The 22,169-nt window shown below is 37.3% G+C and overlaps 1 long non-coding RNA gene across 2 annotated transcripts in view; it reads right to left on the bottom strand.

Annotated features, from left to right (window-relative positions):
* Window positions 1–22,169, bottom strand: part of LOC116754719 — a 173,325-nt gene that overhangs the window by 84,682 nt on the left and 66,474 nt on the right. Inside the window, exon 4 of one of the 2 annotated variants that reach the window (XR_004350146.1) lies at window positions 589–4,076. The exons of the other annotated variant lie outside the window; for it this stretch is intronic. This is a non-coding gene — a long non-coding RNA (uncharacterized LOC116754719). Of the gene's footprint in view, window positions 1–588; window positions 4,077–22,169 lie in introns of those variants that run through there. 2 annotated transcript variants of the gene reach the window in all.

Genomic DNA, 22,169 nt, shown 5'->3' with positions numbered 1-22,169 from the left:
GAACAAGCAAAACAATTCTCCTCTACACCCTTAGTAGAGCTTAATTTCAAATCATCTGTTTCCTCTTTCCAAAAGACTAATTGAGAAAAGTGATGTTTGTGGAGAATTGATTACAGGTCAAGCAGCACATCCAATTCTTGTTATTGTGCATTCCATCCTCAGATTGAATAGAACCCTCATGTACTTGTACAATATTTTCTTGGCCTCACACACAATCACGTTTGCTGTGTTATACTTTGGTGTTGTGCCTTCAGCTTTCATCAAGGGATGGTATTAAAAAAAAAAAAACAGGCTAATGGAATCCATTACTCTCTTTGTTCCAGCAACATGGGAGATTTTGCTTACTACATCCCTCAGCTCTTTTTTTTTTTTTTTTTTTTTTTATGCGTTACGCGGGCCTCTCACTGTTGTGGCCTCTCCCGTTGCGGAGGACAGGCTCCGGACGCGCAGGCTCAGCGGCCATGGCTCACGGGCCCAGCCGCTCCGCGGCACGTGGGATCCTCCCAGACCGGGGCACGAACCCGTGTCCCCTGCATCGGCAGGCGGACTCCCAACCACTGCGCCACCAGGGAAGCCCCATCCCTCAGCTCTTGCTCTATAAAGCCCCTCATGAAAATTGTCTGACAAAGTTGCCTGCTAGGAGAGGCTTTGCATCCCTTGAGTAACAGGCATAATTTTTCCTCAGTTGATAAGAGTATAATAACTGACTCTCCTGGTAATTTGCCTATCAGGAACTTAGAGCCTTATTCAAAGATCAGAGACTCAGGCTCCAATGGGAGGACATGGCTTATCTAGCACTGATGGGGTTGTTTCCTACGTGGGGTTGGAGACCCCAGACACAGAAGGCTAAAATATCTTGTTCTGGGCTGCCCAGAATGAGATCTCAGTCCATGGGGCTCCCGAACTAAGTGACCAGCAAAGATTGTTTTGGAGGAAGCTTTCCCTGCTAGCCTATAAAGTTACTGAACTTGGGGCTTATAGAGGATAATCCATCAAGGTCCCTAGCTTGTAGCTATGTTACACTTCCTTTAAAGGCAAAGTTATTGTCCTATTCCCCACAGGTTTGCTTTGGTTTGGGGTTTTTGGTTTTGTTTGTTTTTGTCAAATAGGGAAGAGGACACAGACTTCTAGCTATTTGCAAATGTACTATCGCACATGTACCCTGGATTAATTATCTCAGATTTTTCTCCTCCTCACCTGCCCATTGCAAGCTGCTTCTTTCCATTACTTAAACTGACGAGCTCATCACTTGTCACTCTGCTGGACACAGTGACCCCCATGACTGTCCCCCTCTCAGATTCAGGAAGGCAAAACAGTAATTACATGTCCAAAATGTCAGTCTTGCCACTCAGTAGCAGGAGCAGAACTCAGACCTACCCCCCTGAAGTTTGGAGGCCCACTGTAGATGCTGCTGCCCTGGGTCCCAGCTGCTCAGGAAGGGGTGTTTCCACAGTGCCATTGCTGACACCAGGAGGAGATTGGGTGTTTCCTCTTACTCTTGTCTGTCTCCACGTGGATCTCACCCCCACCAGCAGAAGTACTCCAAGCCTCTTCTCTTTCCCTAGTCTTACCCCAGAGTCAATGTGGAAATGTCTTTCCCTCACAGTGTGGACTCATAGTGTGGCCTCATCGGATCACTATGGTGTGGTCTTGTGGAATTAGTGGTGCTTTGGCATACCTCCCCAAACCTGGGTCATTCCACATTGGCTATGGTTAGGTTATCCTAGAAAGGGTCTCCAAGAGATAGGTCCGGGTTTTAACAAAACAGAAGCCACAGGATATACATATGTTCACATGTAAATCCAATACTTCCTACATTAAGTATATCATAGTATCAAAATACTATGTGATTTTAAAGTGGTAATTGTACCAACTATGACTTATAGCTTTGATTTTGATTATAATTTTAAAATTAGTACGATATAGTAAACAAATTCTAACACAACAAACACTATTAATCTACTTCATAACCTTGACTGCCATGACCCTCCAGTAGAGTATCCTTCCAAAGATATTCCAGGTCTATACAGTTTGATTAATGAGTTTTTATCAAACTTCTATAAAGTTATGATGAAGTTAATGGATTTTCTGTAGTAAGGTCTAACTTTAATATCTTGGAATGAGATATTTCCTTAGTAGGAGTAACTGACATAATTACTGGCAACCAGCCTATAAAATCATACAAATATTATTTATGAACTGACCAGTTGTGGTAGCCCCATCATTTTAGATATCCTTTGCCTCTTATAGCAGTCTTCTTGATTTCATACTTTGGCATACGTTTCCCAGGAAATTAAAATCTTTAACTCACCCTTAGGGCTTGATGATCAAATAAACAATAATTATGAAATACACTTGATTAATAGAGTTCATCCAAAAGAAGGGTGCTGCCCAATTTTAATTTATCTGGAATCACTCTAATGTCTCAAGTTATGTAATATTAAAAAAAAAAAAACCTGAGTTGCGATTTTTATCATCGTTTTGTTATTGCCTGATTAAATCCCAAGCAAGCCATTCAGTTTAAAGAGACGCCAGATGCTGATTAATAGCAACCCCACTGTCTAATGAATTCCACAACCAGGTTAATTTGTTCTTGAAATATATGTGCATGGAACTGAAATTCCCCCAAAGCCAAGGCAATAGTGGAGCCGCCATCTTGTCCCCACTATCTGGGACAAATGACCCTTGATCTTCCTCACACTGGACACTCTGGCAGGACAAGCAGGGAAGTAAAGTGGCTCGAGGACTCTGCAGTGGCCTTGCCAAACTTTCCTTAGAGTTGCACTCAGTCTAAGAAGCTTCCGTGCAACCTTACTTCTTTCCTCTGGAGTTAGACGTGCAATGCAGCCTAATGGCTCTCTCAGCCTCACCCGGCTGCTGCGCCATTTTCCCTGATAGGCACTTTCTCTAATAAATTTCTTGCCTGATGTCATCTCTAGAGTGGGTCCATGTCACATTCCACAGGGTGTCCTCATGGTTCAGATCTCTTTGAGCCAGATTGCAACCCTCTGGCTGCCACTCTGACCACGCTGCTGATGACAATGATTGTGTCCGCTGGATTTCTGAAGCTTATGCGCTATCTCCTGCCTCTACTCTTTCAGAATCTGATCATGCTCTTTGCTCTCAGTGGTGCCAGTCCTGTAGTGGCATCTCCATTTGTCACCTCTGGACTACAGAGGCAGCCACCACTGAACTTCTTAGTGATGCTGATGCCCTTCTCATTAGCTCATACTCAACGTTCTGGTAGACAGTGTCTCCTCCGTGCCATCCTGTGAAGCAGTTTAGGCCAGCTGAAACTCTTCAAAGGATTGACATCTTTTTGCTCCTACTTCTACATCTGGTCATAAGGGACCCTGATGCTGCCTAGGGTGTGACCCGAGGGTAAGACACTAGTGCAACAGTGATGAGGTCTGGGCTATCTGTTTTGATGCTTTGTCCTTCAGCTCTGTTCATGCTTGATCCTGGAGCACCATTCCATCTACCCAATCTAAAGATTTGTGGGTTCTGGTTTAACCCAAATTTATGAAGGGCAGTGTTGCTGCATAGTTGCTTGGTATAGCATATTCAGATGCTCCATCTACAACAAGGCCCAGTAGCAAGCCAGAAGCTGTTTTTCAAACAGTGTACAGTTCTTGCTGTAAATGACCTTGTCCAGAACCCTAGCAGTCTGCATTGTGATTCTCCCATTGAGACTTATATGGATTCCACATGGCATCTTTCTCGCCCAAGAAACTTCCTTCGGGGTAGAGTACCTTTTCTCCCTAATCAGCCTAGCCAGCCTAGCACATCCCCAGCTGGGTTATGTCGTGATTGAAATCTACTTACTGAGTACAGATCTGGAGCGGGGGTGTTGGGGTTCTACATCACCATGAATCCCATTAATGGGGAAGACTGGATAAGTTCTGCAGGATCGTGGGTTCCGAGGAATCCAGGGATTTGAAGATGACCCCATTCTGTCCCAACTAGGACCCTGACCTTGGCATTGCATACTTGCCTAGCTGCGAAGTGAATCTTCTTCAGAGCTCTTCTATATTTATGATTAAGTCCAGAGCCTAGTCCTCTGTTTTCTCTGGCTTCTGGTGAAGGAGACAAGAGCCTCTTTAGATGCTATAAAGAAGGCCTCTGGCTTACCTTTTAGTTACTGATTAAACACTCAACTTCCTGTTATTTTTCCAAAATACCAGTTGCATTTAGCAAAAGCCACTTAATTCCACTGTACATGTGGTTAGTATTTCCCCATACTTCTCAAACACCTGACCCAGTGCACCTGCTAGTTCATTTCCTTCCACTTCACCATCAGCAAACATTTTAACAATTTCAACCTTTTAATAATTCAGCCTTGTGCCAGGGGTCATCAGTACTCCACGCATCATCAATGATGGGGTCTGTGCTAGTTTCCTAGAGCTGCTGTAACAAATGACCACAAACTGCATGGCTTAAAACAATAGAAATTTATTTTTTCATAATTATGGAGGCTGGAAGTCCAAAATCAGTGTGTCAGCAGGGCTATACTCCCTCTGAAGTTTCTCAGAAAGAATGCTTTCTTGCCTCCTCCAGTTTTTGATGGCTCCAGATGTTCCTTAGCTTGTGGCAGCATCACTCCAATCTCTGATCCCATCTTTACTTGGCCTTCTCCTCTATGTCCTCTTCTCTTATAAAGACACCTGTCACTGGATTTAGGGCCCACCTTAATCTACCATGATCGCACCTCAATCCTTAACTAATTCCACCTGCAAAGACCCTATTTCCAAATAAGGTCACATCCTGACGTTCTAAATGAACGTGAATTTGGGAGGTGGGTGTGCAGTATCCAGCTCACTACAGGGTCCTTCTGGCCAGCTAGCTGCTGACAACCCAGCTTCAGGATCCTTTCTTAGCACTAACTTTCTTGGATCATTCCTGGCACTAACTGTTGCAGGTTGGGTCCCCAGGAAACCGCCTCTGAGACAAATAATAGTGTACAGGAAGTTTATTAAATGTTGCTCTTAAGTTGAACACATGTGGAAGGGATGGATAGAAAAGAAGGATTCAGCAGAAAGGGAATTTGGACCACCGCATGGTTACACAAAGGCCTCACCAGACTCGACAGGAATCTCTGAAGCTGAGATGACCCCTTATTGTTGTTCTCAGTTGGATCAAGGGGGCAGAGGCTTCAATGAATAGGATAATCAGTCACTGAATGTGGACTGTTCTAGGAAGGGCCTGTGCCCTCAGGCAAAGTGCCTCTCTTCAGGCAAGACATGAAGACTGATAGCTAAGTGTTCTCAGTAGTAGGTGAAAAATACTTCACTCCTGAAGAGGTGTCTGGGTGACATGGGACACCATCCACTATACCTATCATTGATCAAGACTGAATTAATTTATTTTTATAAAACTATTTTAGACAGACTATTGTTTTTATTCCCAGAAAGATAAATCAGAGGGAGAAAAAAGCATAAGAACCCTTGAAAAGAAATAAATCTTAGTTGGATGAGACGACTGAGGGAAGTTTTGAGACATACATTTTGGAAGATGGAGGGAACACATACCCAAAGTGGAAGCTCCTCCTTCTGAAAACTGGAAGAATGGAGATTGCCCTCTGGTGATTGAGTTTAGGGGAGGGATGTGGGAGATGCTCCTCTCTCTCTGATCTGCCCGTCTGGAAGAAGAGTGTATGTTCTCATCTGTTCTGCTCCTCTATACCATCAACTTTTCAGGGGCTGGACCTTGTTAGGGAGACCTGCCAGAGTCCAGCTCAGCTTGTACTGAGTGGGTAAATTTAACTTTGGGTGCAGTATTTGCAAGTCTTTTTGACCAAAAACCTAAATTGCATTTCTCCCAACAGCTTTATCAGCTAAAAAAGGAGATTTTTTGACCTCCACATCATCAATTCCTCTATGTCCCAACCTGTTCTGAACTCAGGTAAAGAAGAGTACTATTCACAGGGCCCTCCCTCAAACTCCAACATGGTCGTCAGTATTAGTGAAGTTAAACACTTTCACTAGAACAACATTTTGGAGTTTCAGAAATGAAAAGGAAAAGAAAGTTGCATCTCAGTCCAAAAATAACCATGTGTATCCATTCAGAGTGCAGGCAGAGACAATTGAGCCTTCTCCTGCTTGAAAAGCAGACAGGGATGTAAAAGGGTGTGAAATGATTTACAGAATTGATGAGAGAAACAGACTCTAGGGCAAGCTTCCAGATATGAAAGACACCACGGAATTTTTTCAAAAAATACAATTGACATAACATTATAATTCGTTTCAGGTGTACAACACAGTGATTTGATGTTTGTATACATTACAAAATGATCACCACAGTAGTCCAGTCAACATCCGTCACTATACATAGTTACAAAGAATTTTTTTCTTGTGATGAGAACCTTCAAGATCCACTTTTCTAGCTACTTTGAAATATGCAATACAGTATTATTAACTGTAGTCATCATGCTGTATATTACATCTCCATGATTTAATAACTTTATACCTGGAAATTTGTACCTTTTGACCCCCCTTCACCCATTTCACCCACCCCCACCTCTACCTCTGGCAACCCCCAATCTGTTCTCTGTTTTCATGAGCTCAGGTCTTTTGTTTGGTTGGTTTTTTCTTAGATTCCACATATAAATGATAACATATGGCATTTGTCTTTCTCTGTCTGACTTATTTCACTGAGCATAATGCCCTCCAGATCCATCCATGTTGTTGCAAATGACAAAAATTTATTCTTTTTTATGGCTGAGTAGTATTCCATTCTATATGAATAACATAGCTTCTTTACCCATTCATCTGTTGATGGACACTTAAGTTGCTTCCATATCTTGGCTATTGTAAATAATGTGTCTGTAAACATTCAGGTGCATGTATTTTTTTTGAACAAGTGTTTTCATTTTCTTTGGATATATACCCAGAAGTGGAATTGCTGTGTCATATGGTAGTTCTGTTTTTAGTTTTTGAGGAACCTCCATGCTGTTTTCCACAGTGGCTACACCAATTTACATTCCCACCAACAGTGTTCGAGGGTTCCCATTTCTCCACACCCTTGCCAATGTTTATTATTTGTGGTCTTTTTCATGATAGCCATTCGGACAGGTGTGAGGTAATAATATCTCATGTGGCTTTGGTTTGCATTTCTCTGATGATTAGAAATGTTGAGCATCTTTTCATGTATCTGTTGGCCATCTGTATGTCTTCTTTGGAAAAATGTCTATCCAGGTCTTCTTAAAGAAGACCATTTTAAAATTTGGTTGTTTGTTTTTTTCAAGTTGAGTTATATGAGCTGTTTATATAGTTTGGATATTAACCCCTTATCAGTAATATCATTTGCAAATATTTTCTGCCATTCCATAGGTTGTCTTTTTATTTTGTTGATGGTTTCCTTTGTTGTGTAAAAGCTTTTAAGTATAATTAGGTCCCATTTGTTTATTTTTTTTCCTTTGCCTTAGGAGAAAGATCCAAAAGAATATATTGCTGTAGTTTATGTCAGAGTGTTCTACATATGTTTTCTTCTAGGAGTTTTATGGTTTCCAGTTTTATATTTAGGTCTGTAATCCATTTTGAGTTTGCTTTTTGTATATGGTGTGAGAAAATGTTCTAATTTCATTCTTTTCCATGTAGCTGCCTAGTTTTCTCAGCACTACTTAGGGAAGAAACTATCTTTTCCCCATTGTATATTCTTGCATTCTTTTGTAGATAAATTGACCATAAGTGTGTGGGTTTATTTCTAGGCTCTCTATTCTGTGTCATTGATCTATGTGTCTGTTTTTGTGCCAGTACCATACTGGTTTGATGACTGTAGCTTTGTAATATAGTCTGAAGTCAGAGTTCATGATACCTCCAGCTCTGTTCTTCTTTCTCAATATTGTTTTGGCTATTTGGGGCCTTTTGTGTACCATACAAATTTTAAAGTTATTTGTCCTAGTTCTGTGAAAAATGCCCTTGGTATTTTGATGGGGATTGCATTGAATCTATAGATTGCCTTGGGTAGTATAGTCATTTTAACAATATTAATTCTTGCAATCCATGAACACAGTATATCTTTCCAACTGTTTGTGCTGATTTCAATTTCTTTCATCAGTGTCTTATAGAGTTTTCTGAGTCCAGGTCTTTTAGCTTCTTAGTCAGATTTATTCCTAGGTAATTTATTCCTTTGGATGCAATTATAAATGGGATGGTTTCCCTAATTTTTCTCTTTGATAGTTTGTTGTTAGTGTATAGAAATGCAACAGATTTCTTTATTTGTATCCTACACCTTTACTGAATTCCTTGATGAGCTCTAGTAGTTTTTTGGTGATGTCTTTAGGATTTTCTACATATAGTATCATGTCATCTGCAAGCAATGACAATTTTAATCTTCTTCCTTTCCAATTTGGAGTCTTTTTTTCTTGTCTGATTGCTGTGGCTTCAAAAACTATGTTGACTAAAAGTGGTGAGAGTGGGCATCCTTGACTTGTTCTTGATCTTAGAGGAAATGCTTTCCGCTTTTCACCATTGAGTATGTTGATAGCTGTGGGTTTATCATATATGGCCTTTATTATGTCGAGATATGTTCCCTCTATACCCAATTTTTGGAGAGTTTTTATTATAAATTCGTGTTGAATTTTGTCCAAAACTTATTCCATATCTGTTGATGACCATATAATTTTTATTCTTCAATCTGTTAATGTGGTAGCACATTAAGATTTGCAGATACTGAAAAATTCTTGCATCCGTGGGATAAATCCCACTTGATCATGATGTATGATTCTTATCATGTATTGTTGGATTCAGCTTGCTAATATTTTGAGGAATTCTGCACCTGTGTTCATCAGTGATATTGGCCTGCAATTTTCTTTTTGTGTGTCTGGTCTTGGTGTCAGGATGATGTTGGCCTTGTAGAATGAGTTCAGAAGCATTCCTTCCTCTTCAATTTTTTTGGAATAGTTTGAGAAGGATAGGTGTTGACTCTTCTCTAAACGTTTGATAGACTTCACTTGTGAAGCCATCTGATCTTGGACTTTTGTTTGTTGGGAACTTTTTCAATTACCGATTCAATTTCATTACTGGTAATTAGTCTGTTCATATTTTCTATTTCTTCTTGGTTCAGTCTTGGGAGATTGTACAGTTCTAGGAATTTGTCCATTTCTTCTAGTTCTGGTTTTTTGTTCTTTTGTTTTTCATATAGTTCATAGTAATCTCTTATGTTCCTTTGTATTTCTGTGGGTTTGGTTGTAACTTCTTTTTCGATTCTGATTTTATTGATTTATGCTCTTTTTTCCTTGATGAGTCTGAAAATTGATAAACCTTTAGCCAGAGAACCACCTTTTAGTTTCATTGACATTTTCTATTATTTTTTAAGTTTCTTTCATTTATTTCTTCTCTGATCTTTATGATTTCCTTCCTTCTACTAATTTTGGGTTTTGTTTGTTCTTTTTTTAGTTCTTCTAGGTATAAGGTTAGGTTATTTGAGATTTTTCTTGTTTCCTGAGGTAGGCTTGTATTGCCATAAACTTCCCACTTAGAACTGCTTTTGCTGTATCCCATAGATTTTGGATCATTGTGTTTTCATTCATCTCTAGGTTTTTTTTTTCTTTGATGTCTTCAGTGATCCACTGGTTGTTTAGTAGCATATTGTTTAGAATCCACTCTACTCATTTTTGAATTGGATTTTTTTTTGCTAGTTTTATGAGCTCCGTATATATTTTGTATATTAACCACTTATCAGGTATATGATTTGAAAATATATTTTCCCATTCAGTAGGTTGCCTTTGATTTTGTCGGTTTCCTTTGCTTTGCAAAAGCTTTTTAGTTTGTTGTAGTTCCACTTGTTTTTCTTTTGATGGCAAATCCAAAAAATCATTGCCAAGACCAATGTTGAGGGGCTTACTATATTTTCTTCTAGTTTTATGGTCAGGTCTTACAGTCAAGTCATTAATCCATTTTTAGTTAACTTTTGTGTATGGTGTAAAAATAGTGATCTGGTTTCATCTTCTGCATGTAACTGTTCAGTTTTCCCAATGCCATTTATTGAAGAGACTGTCCTTTCCCCATTCTATATTCTTGGTTCCCTTGTCATAAATTAATGATCATATATTAGTGGGTTTATTTCTAGGTACTCTATTTTGTTCTATTGGTCTATGTGTCTGTTTTTATGGCGATACTATACTCTTTTGATTACTGTAGCTTTGTAGTAGAATTTGAAATCAGAGAGTGTGATGCCTCCAGCTTTGTTCTTTCTCAATATTGCTTTGGCTATTATGGGTCTTCTGTTGTTCCATATAAATTTTAGGATTGTTTGTTCTAATTCTATGAAAAATGCCATTGGAATTTGGATAGGGATTGCATTGAGTCTGTATATTGCTTTGGGTAGTATGGAGGGGTTTTTTTTGTTTGTTTTTGTTTTTGCGGTATGCGGGCCTCTGTTGCAGCCTTTCCCGTTGCAGAGCACAGGCTCCAGATGCGCAGGCTCAGCGGCCATGGCTCATGGGCCTAGCCGCTTCACGGCATGTGGGATCTTCCCAGACCAGGGCACAAACCCGTGTCCCCTGCATCGGCAGGCGGACAGTCAACCACTGTGCCACCAGGGAAGCCCTAGTATGGAGTTTTTAATTGAAATATAGTTTATTTACAATATAATGTTACTTTCAGGTGTCCTACATAGTGATTTTACATACAGTATGTAATGATTACCATGATAAGTCTAATAACCATCAGTTCCCATACAAAGTTATTACAATATTATTGACCATATTCTTTATACTGTGTATTACATCCCTATAGTTTATTTATTTTATAACTGGAATTTTGTACCTCTTAATCCCCTTTCCTATTTTGCCCAATCATCCAATCCCTAACCTCCTGAACTACTCATTTGTTGTTTATATCTATGAGTCTCTTTTCATTTTGTTTTGGTTTTTTGCTGTTGCTTTTTAGATTCCACACATAAGTGAGATCATATGGTATTTATTTTCATCTGTCTGACTTATTTCACTTAGCATGATACTCTTTAAATCCATCTATGTTGTGGCAAATGACAAGATTTCATTTTTTATGCTAAGTAATATACTATATATATATATATCACATCTTCTTTATCCACTCATCTATCAGTGGACACTTAGGTTGCTTCCATACCATGGCTATTGTAAATAATGCTGCAATGAATGTTGGGGCACATATATCTTTTTGAATTAGCATTTTTGTTTTCTTTGGGTAAATACCCAGAAGTAAAATTACTGGGTCATGTCATAGTTCTATTTTAATTTTTGAGGAACCGCTGTACTGTTTTTCAGAGTGGTTGCACCAATATACAAATCCCACCAACAGTGAACAAGAGTTCCCTTTTCTCCACATCCTTGCCAACAATTTTTATTGTCATTTTGATGACTGCCATTCTGAGAGGTGTGCAGTGGTATCTCTTTGTGGTTTTGATTTGCATTTCTCTGATGATTTGTGATATTGAGCATCTTTTCATATGTCTGTTGGCCACTGGTATGTCTTCTTTGGTAAAAAAAAAAAAAAAGTGTCTATCCAGTTTAGTTTGATGTAGTCCCATTTGTTCACTTTTGTTTTTGTTTCCCTTGCCTGAGGAGACAGAAAAATATTGCTATGCCAACGTCAAAGAGTGTTCTGCATATGTTCTCTTCGAGGAGTTTTATGGTTTCAGGTCTTACATTTAAGTCTTTAATCCACTTTGAGTGTATTTTGCATATGGTGTGAGATACTCTTCCAATTTGATTCTTTTGATATAGCTGTCCAGGGTTCCCAACACCATTTATTGAAGGGTTGTCTTTTCCTTATTGTACATTCTTGCCTCCTTTGTTGTAGATTAATTGTCCCTATAAATGTGGTTTTATTTCTGGGCTCTCTGTTCTGTTCCATTGATCTATGTGTCTGGCTTTGTGCCAGTAGCATACTCTTTGGATTATTATAGCTTTGTAGTATAGTCTGAAATCAGAGGGTGTGATACCTCCAGCTGCATTCTTTTTTCTCAAGATTGCTTTAACTATTCAGGGTCTTTCCTGATTCCATACAAATTAGAATTATTTGTTCTTTTCCTGTGAAAAATGCCATTGGTAATGTGATAGGGATTGCATGGAATCTGTAGATTGCCTTGGGTAGTAGGGTTATTTTAATAGTCATTCCTCCAATTCATGAGCATGATATATCTTGCCATTTGTATGTGTTGTCTTCAATTTCTTTCATCAATGTCTTATAGTTTTTAGTATACAGGTCTTTCACCTCATTGCTTAAATGTAATCCTATGTTACTCTTTTGATGCAATTATAAATGGGATGGTTTTCTTAATTTCTCTGACACTTTATAGAAATTCATCAGACACTTGTATATTGATTTTGTACCCTGCAACTTTACTGAATATTAGTTCTAACAGTTTTTTAGTGGAGCCTTTAGGATTTTCTATAAATGTCATATGCAAAAAGACAACTTGGATGTCTTTTCTTTTTCTTACCTAATTTCTCTGGCTGAGACTTCCAATACCATGCTGAATAAAAGTAGGAAGAGTGGTTACCCTTGTCTTGTTCCTGATCTTAAAGGAAAATCTTAGTTTTTCACTGTTGAATATGATGTTAGCTGTAGGCTTATCATATATGGCTTTTATTATGTTGAGATACATTCTATTTGTTGAGTTTTTTTAAATGGATGTTGAATTTTGTCAAATGATTTTTCAGAACCTATTGAGATCATATGATTTTTATCCTTCACTTTAACGTGGTATATCACATTAATGAACTGAATGGTGAACCATCCTTGCACCACTGAGATAAATTCCACTTGATCATGGTGTATGATCCTTTTACTGTATTGGTGAACTTGGTTTGCTAATAATATTTTTGGTAAGTAAGTACTTTTGCATCTATATTCATCAGGGCTATTGGCCTACAATTTCTTTTCTTGTGGTGTCCTTTTCTGGTTTTAGTATCAAAGTAATGCTGCCCTGGTAAAATGAGTTTGCTAATCCTGTCTTCTGCTTTATCTAGCTAGTGAACCCCTCTATTGAATTTTTCAGCTCAGTTATTCTTCAGCTCTATGATTTCAGTTTGGTACTTTCTTATATTTTCTGTTTCTTTGTTGAAATTCTCATATCATTCATGCATTGTTCTCCTGACTCTGGTGAGTGTCCTTATGACAATTACTTTGAACTCTTTCCAGTATATTACTTATCTGTTTCACTAATATTTTTTCCTGAGAGAGATTTTATCTTGTTCTTCTGTTCAGAACATATTCCTGTTTATTCTGCTTGACACTCTGTGCTGTATATGCATTAGCTACATAAACAGCCACCTCTCCCAGTCCTGACTGTCCTTATATAGGAGATTAACCTTATCGTACAACCCATACCCTAATTCTTGGTTGTTTTTCAAAACTTTGTGAATGCCCAAGCAGCAACATGGAGGGATTTAGAGATTATCATACTAAGTGAAGTTTAAGTCAGACAGAGAAAGGTAAATATCATATGATATTGCTTATATGTGGAATCAAAAAAAAATGATACAAATGAACTTATTTACAAAACATAAATGGACTCACAGACATAGAAAACACATTTATGGTTACCAAAGGGGAAAGGGGGGAGGGATAAATTAGGAATTGGGGATTAACAAATACACATTATATAAAAAATAGGTAAACAACAAGGACCTATTGTATAGCACAAGGAACTCTATTCAATATCTTATAATAACCTATTATGGAAAAGAATCTGAAAAAGAAAAAGAAGATACATGTATAAACTGAATTACTTTGCTGTACACCTGAAACATTGTAAATCAAGTATACTTCAATAAAGAAGATAATTTTTTTAAAAAACTTCCCAAACCTAAAGAAGGAAACAGATACTCAGGTACAGGAATGACAGAGGGTCCCAAAAAACATGAACCCAAACAGACCCACACCAAGATATATAATTAAAATAGCAAAATTTAAAGAGGATTCTAAAGGCAGTAAGAGTCATATAAAAGGGAACCCCCATAAGGCTATCAGCTGATTTCTCTGCAGAAGCTTTGAATATATCATGTCACCCTTTTCTGGCTTGCAAAGCCCTGAAAGCGAGAAACCTACAACTTAGGGTACCCTACCCAAAGGAGAGATAAAGACTTCTCAGACAAGCAAAAATTCAGCAATACTAAACCTACCCTAAAAGAAATGCTGAAGGGTCTTCTCTAAATAGAAAAGAAGTAAGAATATATAGGAAACGGAAAATCCAAATAGAAAAAGCAAATATATAGTAAGGATTGAAGATCACTTAACATGTTATTGACCGGAGACATAATAACATTCGGGCAACAAAAGGTGTATTACTGACCAGAGACGTATCAATACATTTTTAGAGAGTGATACAATTAACATCACCATGCGAAGTTGTTTGTTTGTTAGAGCTTAAAATTGATCAAGAGGTTCATTATACAACTTATAATTGTCATAGTCATTCACATTTCATAGTCAAAACCTCACTCTGTTAGGTTTTTTATACCATAAAATTTTCAAAAACGACACATTGCAAAATTTTGAGTGAAGAATTTTATGCAGATGCTTTCTCTGACTGTCTGAGTGACATATATACCAGTGTCTCAGAAGATAGTTCTTCAGAATATAGTTCTGATTCAGACGATGTGAATATTAGACCAAGAGAAAGATAAAAAACCTTAGTGATTGATTCTGATACAGAAAGTGAAAATGAAATTCACGGAGCTGGAGAATGCTCCTTTGCTTCTATAGAAGAGTGGATTGAAGACAACATTTCAGGAAAATTAGAAGACTTTACATATGTGTCAGGTGTAACTATTGAATGTAATAACCTGCAAAGTGTGTTAGTGAAATAACAGAATTAATTTTTGGTAATGACTTTTTCAAATTGGTCGCCTCTCAAACAAACGTGTATTACCAACAGAATGAAAAATCATATAAAAAGTATGATAAGGCTCTAAAATGGACTGATGTAACCAATAATGACATGAAGAAGTTTCTTGAATTATTTTGATGGGACAAATAAAGTCACACTGGAGAGAATACTGGTCAACTGATCCCTTATTTAAAACACCTATCTTTCCAAAGATGATGACAAGAAGGTTCAAACAAATAATGACATTTCTTCACTTTTACAGTAAGTTGGAAACTCTTGGATTATTTTCTACCAAAATTTCAGTCGATCTGTATACCCAAACAAGAGCTATCACTTGATGAGGCAACGATAAGGTGGAGAGGATGACACAGATGCAAAACATATAATTCTGGAAAACTTACAAAATATGGAATTTTGGTCAGGATGGTTAGTGAAATTTTGAGATTTACACAAGTGAAGGAAAGAAACTGCAATAAACAATATTATCAGGCCTACAACCTCATCTTGGTTCATGGCACCATATTTACCAAGATTATTACAACAGTGTGTCCACATCTGAAATATTGTTGAAAAATAAAACCAGAGTTTGTGGGACTATAAGAGAGAATCGTGGTCTACCAAACCAATTAAAGGAGAAATCTAAAAATCTACAGAGGGGAGAAATGACATTTTTATGTAAAAGAGAAATGATTCTTCTTATATGGAAAGACAAGAGGCTACTCCACATGGTGATAACTATTCATGTCTCCATAGCATCTACAGGAAAGGAAGACAGGAGGACTAGACATCAGATGACTAAGCCCACTTGTATATTAGAGTATAATAAATGTATGAAAGGAGTTGATCGATCTGATCAATATCAAGCAAACTTCAATATCCTCTGGAAAACCTGAAAATGGTATAAGAAAGTGGGTTTCTATTTGAGTAATTGCAGTTTATTCAATGCATTTAAAATTTATTGTAGCCTAAATGCACAGAATAAAATGACTTACAAGCAATTTTCATTAGCAGTAACTAGAGAATGGGTAACTGACCATTCTGGTGATTGTAGTGGTAGTCCCACCCTGGTCCTTCTTGTGGTATTTCTAAAAGAGCCCCCCACAAAGATCCACCTTGTCATCAGGTAAAATAAAAGAACATATTCTAGAGGAAATAATACCCACAGGACTAAAACAAAATGCTGCCAGAAAGTGGAGAGTCTGCTCTTCTGGGGAAAACACAGTGAAACATGATATATTTGTAATAGATGTTCTGTTTCCCCTACACAGAGGTGCCTGCTATACTGCGTAACACATTCTAACAAAATATTAGAACACTTTAGTAAGACGTACAAAGTTTCAAACAAATGTGTTAAATGCAAAAAAGTTATTGATATTTACTCAAATGCAGGTGTTTCAGTATTCACTTATGTAACAAATGACTAGCCACAGGTATTAGTTTCTGCAAAAATTCCCCAGTCAATAATGTGTTAAGTATGCCAGTACATACATTAAAAGACAAAAAATATTATAAAAGCAACTATATAATTACAGTAAACACTAAAAGGATAAACATGAAGATATAAAACATGACATCAGAAAAATTGAGGGAGGAGAGTAAAAATGTAGATCTTTTAGAATGTGTTTGAATTTGACTATCAGTTCAAAGCCAGTAGATATAATTATGGGTCAACACATATGAACCCATGGTAACCAAAAATCAAATACCTACAGTAGGCGCTTCCCTGGTGGTGCAATGGTTGAGTGTACTCCTACCGATGCCGGGGACACATGTTTGTGACTCAGTCTGGGAAGATCCCACATGCCGCGGAGTGGCTAGGCCCATGAGCCATGGCCACTGAGCCTGCGCATCTGGAGCCTGTGCTCCGCAATAGGAGAGGCCACAACAGTGAGAGGCCCGCGTACCGCAAAAAAAAAAAAAAAAAAAACCTACAGTAGACACACAAAGAAACAAAAAGAAACCAAAGCATACTACAAAAAAAAAAATCAAACGACAGTGAGAGAAACAAAAAGAAATGAACAGAGAAGAACTACAAAAACACCTGGAATACAAGTAATAAAATAGCAAGAACGACATACTTATCAATAATTACTTTAAATATCATTGGTCTAAATTCTCTAATCAAAAAACATAGGTGGCTGACTGGATAAAACAAAATAAGACCCTTAAATATGCTGTCTTCAAGAGACTCACTTCAGGGTGAAAGACACACAGACTGAAAATGAGGGAATGGAAAAACATTTCATGCAAACAGAAACAACAAGAAAGCAGAGATAGCAATTCTCATATCAGACAAAATAGACTTAAAATAAAGGTTATAAAAAAGACAAAGAAGGACATTATATAATAAAGGAATCAATACAAAAACAGGATATTACACTCTTTAATATCCTTTTAGGTCCTCCTCCAATACAAGAGGACCTAAATATATAAAGCAAATACTAACAGACATAAAAGGAGAAATTAATAATACAACAATAGTAGGAGACCTTAAACACCCTACTGACATCAATGACAGATCATCCAGACAGAAAATCAGTAAGGTTACGGTGGTCTTAAGTGACACAATGGACTAGTTGGACTTAATTGGTATCTATAGGACATTACATCCAAAAAAAGAATACACATTCTTCAAGTGCACATGGAACGTTCTCCAGGATATATCACATCCTAGAGTCACAAAATAACCCTCAACATATTGTGAGAGGATAGAGAAATTATACTAAGCACTTTTATACTAAGTGCTTTTATACTAAGCACTTTTATGACCACAATGGTATGAAACTAGAAATCAACTACAGGAAAAAAAAAAAGGAAAAGTACAAACACAGACTACACACAACATGCTACTAAAAAACCAATGGGTCAATGAAGAAATCAGAAAATCCATCAAGACATAAAAATAGAAACAAGTTTCCAAAACCTATGAGATGCAGCAAAAGCAATTCTAAGAGAGAAGTTCATCACAATTCAGGGCAATATAACCTACCACCTAAAAGAATTAGAAAACAACAAACAAAGCCCAAAGTCAGCAGAAGGAAATAATAAAGATCAACAAGGAAATAAAGAAAATAGAAGTGAAAAAAATCAATAAAAGAGATCAATGAAACCAAGAGCTGGCTTTGGGAAAGATAAAATTGATAAACCTTTAGCCAGGCTCACAAAGAAAAGAGAACCCAAATAAACAAAATATGAAAGAAACAACAACTGATATCCCAGAGATACTAAAAAAATCATAAGAGAATACTATGAACAATTATATGTCAACAAATTGGCAACTTAGAAGAATGTACAAATTTCTAGAAACATACAGCCTGCTAAGACTGAATCAAGAAAAGACAATTTCAATAAACTGATCACTACAAGATTGAATTTGTAACCCAAACAAAAGTCCAGGAACAGACAGCTTCTACCAAACATGTAAAGAAGAACTAATACCTATCCTTCTCAAACTACTCCAAAAAATTGAAGAGGAGGGAAAACTCCCAAATTCATTTTACAAGACCACTATCACCTTGATACCAAAACCACACAAAGACACTACAAAGATATTGGCTTGTAATTCTTTTTTTTTTTTTCTGATGACTATAGATGCAAAAATCCTCAACAGAATATTAGCAAACCAAATCTAACATAAAAAGTATAATACATACATAAAAAGGATCATACACCATGATCAAGTTGGATTCAGCCCAGAGACACAAGGATGGTTCAACATACACAAATCACACAATGTGATACACCACATTAACAAAAGGAAAGATAAAAATCATAGGATCATCTCAATAGATGAAGAAAAAGTATTTGACGAAATGCAACATCCATTCATGATAAAAACTCTCATCAAAATAGGTATAGCGGGAACATATCTCAACATAACAAAGGCCATTTATGACAAACCCACAACCAACATCATACTCAAGCTGAAAGCCTTCCCTCTAAATTCAGGAATAAGACAAGGATGTCTACTCTCACCACTTCTAGCAATTGGAAGTCCTAGCCACAGCAATCAGACAAGAAAAAGAAAATGTATTCAAATTGGAAGGGAAGAGGTAAAACTGTCACTATTTGCAGATGACATGATACTCTATACAGAGAACACTAAAGTCTCCACCCAAAATCTATTAGAATAAATCAGTTCAGCAAGGTTGCAGGATATAAGATTAATACAGAAATATGCTGTGTTTCTATATGCTGCAGTAAGTCCCCTACATATGAATGAGTTCAGTTTCGAGAGCGTGTTTGTAAGTCCAACTTGTTGTGAGTCCAACAAAGTTAGTGTAGGTGCACAATCGGCTATATAGTACTGTACTGTAATAGGTTTATAATACTTTTCATACAAATGATACATAAAAAGCAAACACAAAAAATAAACATTTTTCATCTTACAGTACAGTACCTTGAAAAGTGCAGTAGTACTAGCTACATCACCTCCACTCTTATACTTGCTTTGGGATATCCTGGGCTTGAAATAAAGATACTGTACTGTATACAGTACTATACAGTAAAGTATACAAAAGCACAACCACTTGTAGAGAATGCACACACGTTACAACGTATGCCAGACACGTGAACTAACTTACATGATTGGACATGCAAATGCACTTTTGCATCTTTGAAAGTTCACAACTTTAAGGTTCATATGTAGGTGACTTACTGTAATAATGTAATATTAGAAAGAGAAAGTAAAAATAAAAACCATTTAAAATTGCATCAAAAGGAAAAGACCTATACTCTGAGAAGTATAAATCAGTGATGAAAGAAACTCAGAATGTTTCAAAGAAATGGAAAGATATCCCATACTCTCAGAGTGGAAGAATTAATATTGTTAAAATGGCCATTCTACCCAAAACAATCTACAGATTTAATGTGACCCCTCTCAAAATGTCCATGACATTTTTCACAGAACTAGAATAATCCTAAAATTTGTATGGAACCACAAAAGACCCCAAATTGCCAAAGAAATCCTGAGAAAAAAAGAACAAAGCTGGAGGTGTAACCCTCCCAGACTTCGGACTACACTACAAAGATACAGCAATCAGAAGAGCATGGTATTGGCACCAGAACAGACACATGGATCAATGGAACAGAATAGAGAGCCCAAAATAAACCCATGCACCTATGGTCAAGTAATCTATGACAAACGAGGCAAGACTATACAATGGAGAAAGACAGTCTCTTAAATAAGTGGTGCTGGGAAAACTGGACAGCCAGCCACATGTAAAACAATGAGATTAGAACATTCCCTCACACCATATACAAATATAAACTCAAAATGGTTTAAAGACCTAATGTAAGACCTGAAACCATAAAACTCTTAGGGGAAAACAGATGGAACACTCTGATTTAAATCATAGAAATATTTTCTTGAATCAGTCTCCTAAGGCAAAATAAATAAAAGCAAGATTAAACAAATGGGACCTAATTAAACTTAAAAGTTTTTGCACAAAGGAAATCAGACAAAATGAAAAGACAATCTATGCAGTGGGAGAAAATATTTTCAAATGATATGACCAATAAAGGGTTAACATCCAAAATATACAAACAGCTCATACAACTCAACAACAACAAAAAAACAACCCAATAAAAAAAAAATAGGCAGAAGACCTGAATAGACATTTCTCCAAAGAAGGCATACAGATGGCTAATGGGCTCATGAAAAGATGCTCAGCATCACTAATTATTAGAAAAATGTAAATCAAAACCACAGGGAGGTATACCACTTCATACTGGCCAGAATGGCTATCATTGAAAGGTCTACAAATAACAAATGTCGAGAATGTGGAGAAAGGGAACCATCCTGCACTATTGCTGGGAATGTAATTTGGTGCAGCCACTATGGAAAACAGCATGGAGGTTCCTTAAAAAATTAAAAATAGGGGCTTCCCTGGTGGCGCGGTGGTTGAGAGTCCGCCTGCCGATGCAGGGGACACGGGTTCGTGCCCGGGTCCGGGAAGATCCCACATGCCGCGGAGCGGCTGGGCCCGTGAGCCATGGACGCTGGGCCTGCGCGTCCGGAGCCTGTGCTCCGCAACAGGAGAGGCCACAACAGTGAGAGGCCCGCATACCACAAAAAAAAATTAAATTAAATTAAAAATAGAACTACCATAGCAATTTCATTCCTAGGTATATATCCAGAAGAAATGAAAACACTAATTCAAAAAGATACATGCACCCCAATGTTTGTGGCAATGCTAGTTATTGGGTTGGCCAAAAAGTTCGTTTGGATTTTTCATAAGATATTCGGGTTTTTCCGTAAAATGTTACGGAAAACCCCGAACGAACTTTTTGGCCAACCCAATACAGTAGCCAAGACAGAAGCAACTCAAGTGCCCATCAACACATGACTGGATTAAGAAGATGCTGCATATATGCAATGGAATATTACTGAGCCATAAAGGAAATACTGCTATTTGCAGCAGTGTGGATGATCACAGAGAGTATTATACTTAGTGAAATAAGTCAGACAGAAAGACAAAAACTGTATAACATATGTGAAATCTAAAAAACTACATTTGAATGTATATGCAAAACAGAAGACTCACAGAGGTAGAAAACAAACTTATGGTTACCAAAAGGGAGAGGGATGTGGGGAGGGAAAAATTAGGAGTATGGGATTAACAGATACAAACTACTATATATAAAACAGACAGGCGATAAGGATATACTGTATAGCACAGGGAATTATACCCATTATCTTGTAATAACCTATTATGAAGTGGAATGTACAATACTAAACCATTATGCTGTACACCTGAACTACAATATTGTAAATCAACTATACTTCAATTAAAAATAATAAATTTTTTAAAAAAGGACAGTAATGGATTACAATTCATTGAATAAAATTGTAGAAGTACATACTGATATTAACATATGAGAGAGAAGAAAATGCTTTCCCTTACAGTTGAGTATCAACTAATAAATGTAGAAGAAATGAGGAAAATAACAAACCATTTGGCAATCATTACAATGCTGATTGGTTCAGGTGGGAATTATCAATGGATGTTAAGGCTGGTAGATAGAAATTTGAAACTAGGCCAATATCCCATTTCTTATTAGAAATCTTCCCACAAAATACGTCTCAATTATGAAGGACATCAGAAGGGGGAAATGGCAGGCTTCTCCACCTGTAATTCAGACCCCAACTTGAGCGGGTTATCAAGGTTAACATAAACAGTAGTGGGATGGGTCAATGTCATGTGACTCCTGATGTGATACACTGAGAAGAACACAGCATCACTTCTGGACAGTAGTTTTCTATCAGTGTTGATATCCTAATTTGGATGGTTGCATTGTTGCTTTATAAGTAAGAGAGGGTCTTTGTGTTCCAGAAATATACACTAGATTTA

Source organism: Phocoena sinus, chromosome 5 (genome assembly GCF_008692025.1).
Source record: "Phocoena sinus isolate mPhoSin1 chromosome 5, mPhoSin1.pri, whole genome shotgun sequence".
In the NCBI taxonomy this organism is placed as follows: Eukaryota; Metazoa; Chordata; class Mammalia; order Artiodactyla; family Phocoenidae; genus Phocoena; species Phocoena sinus.
This window is presented reverse-complemented; position numbering and strand designations above follow the sequence as displayed.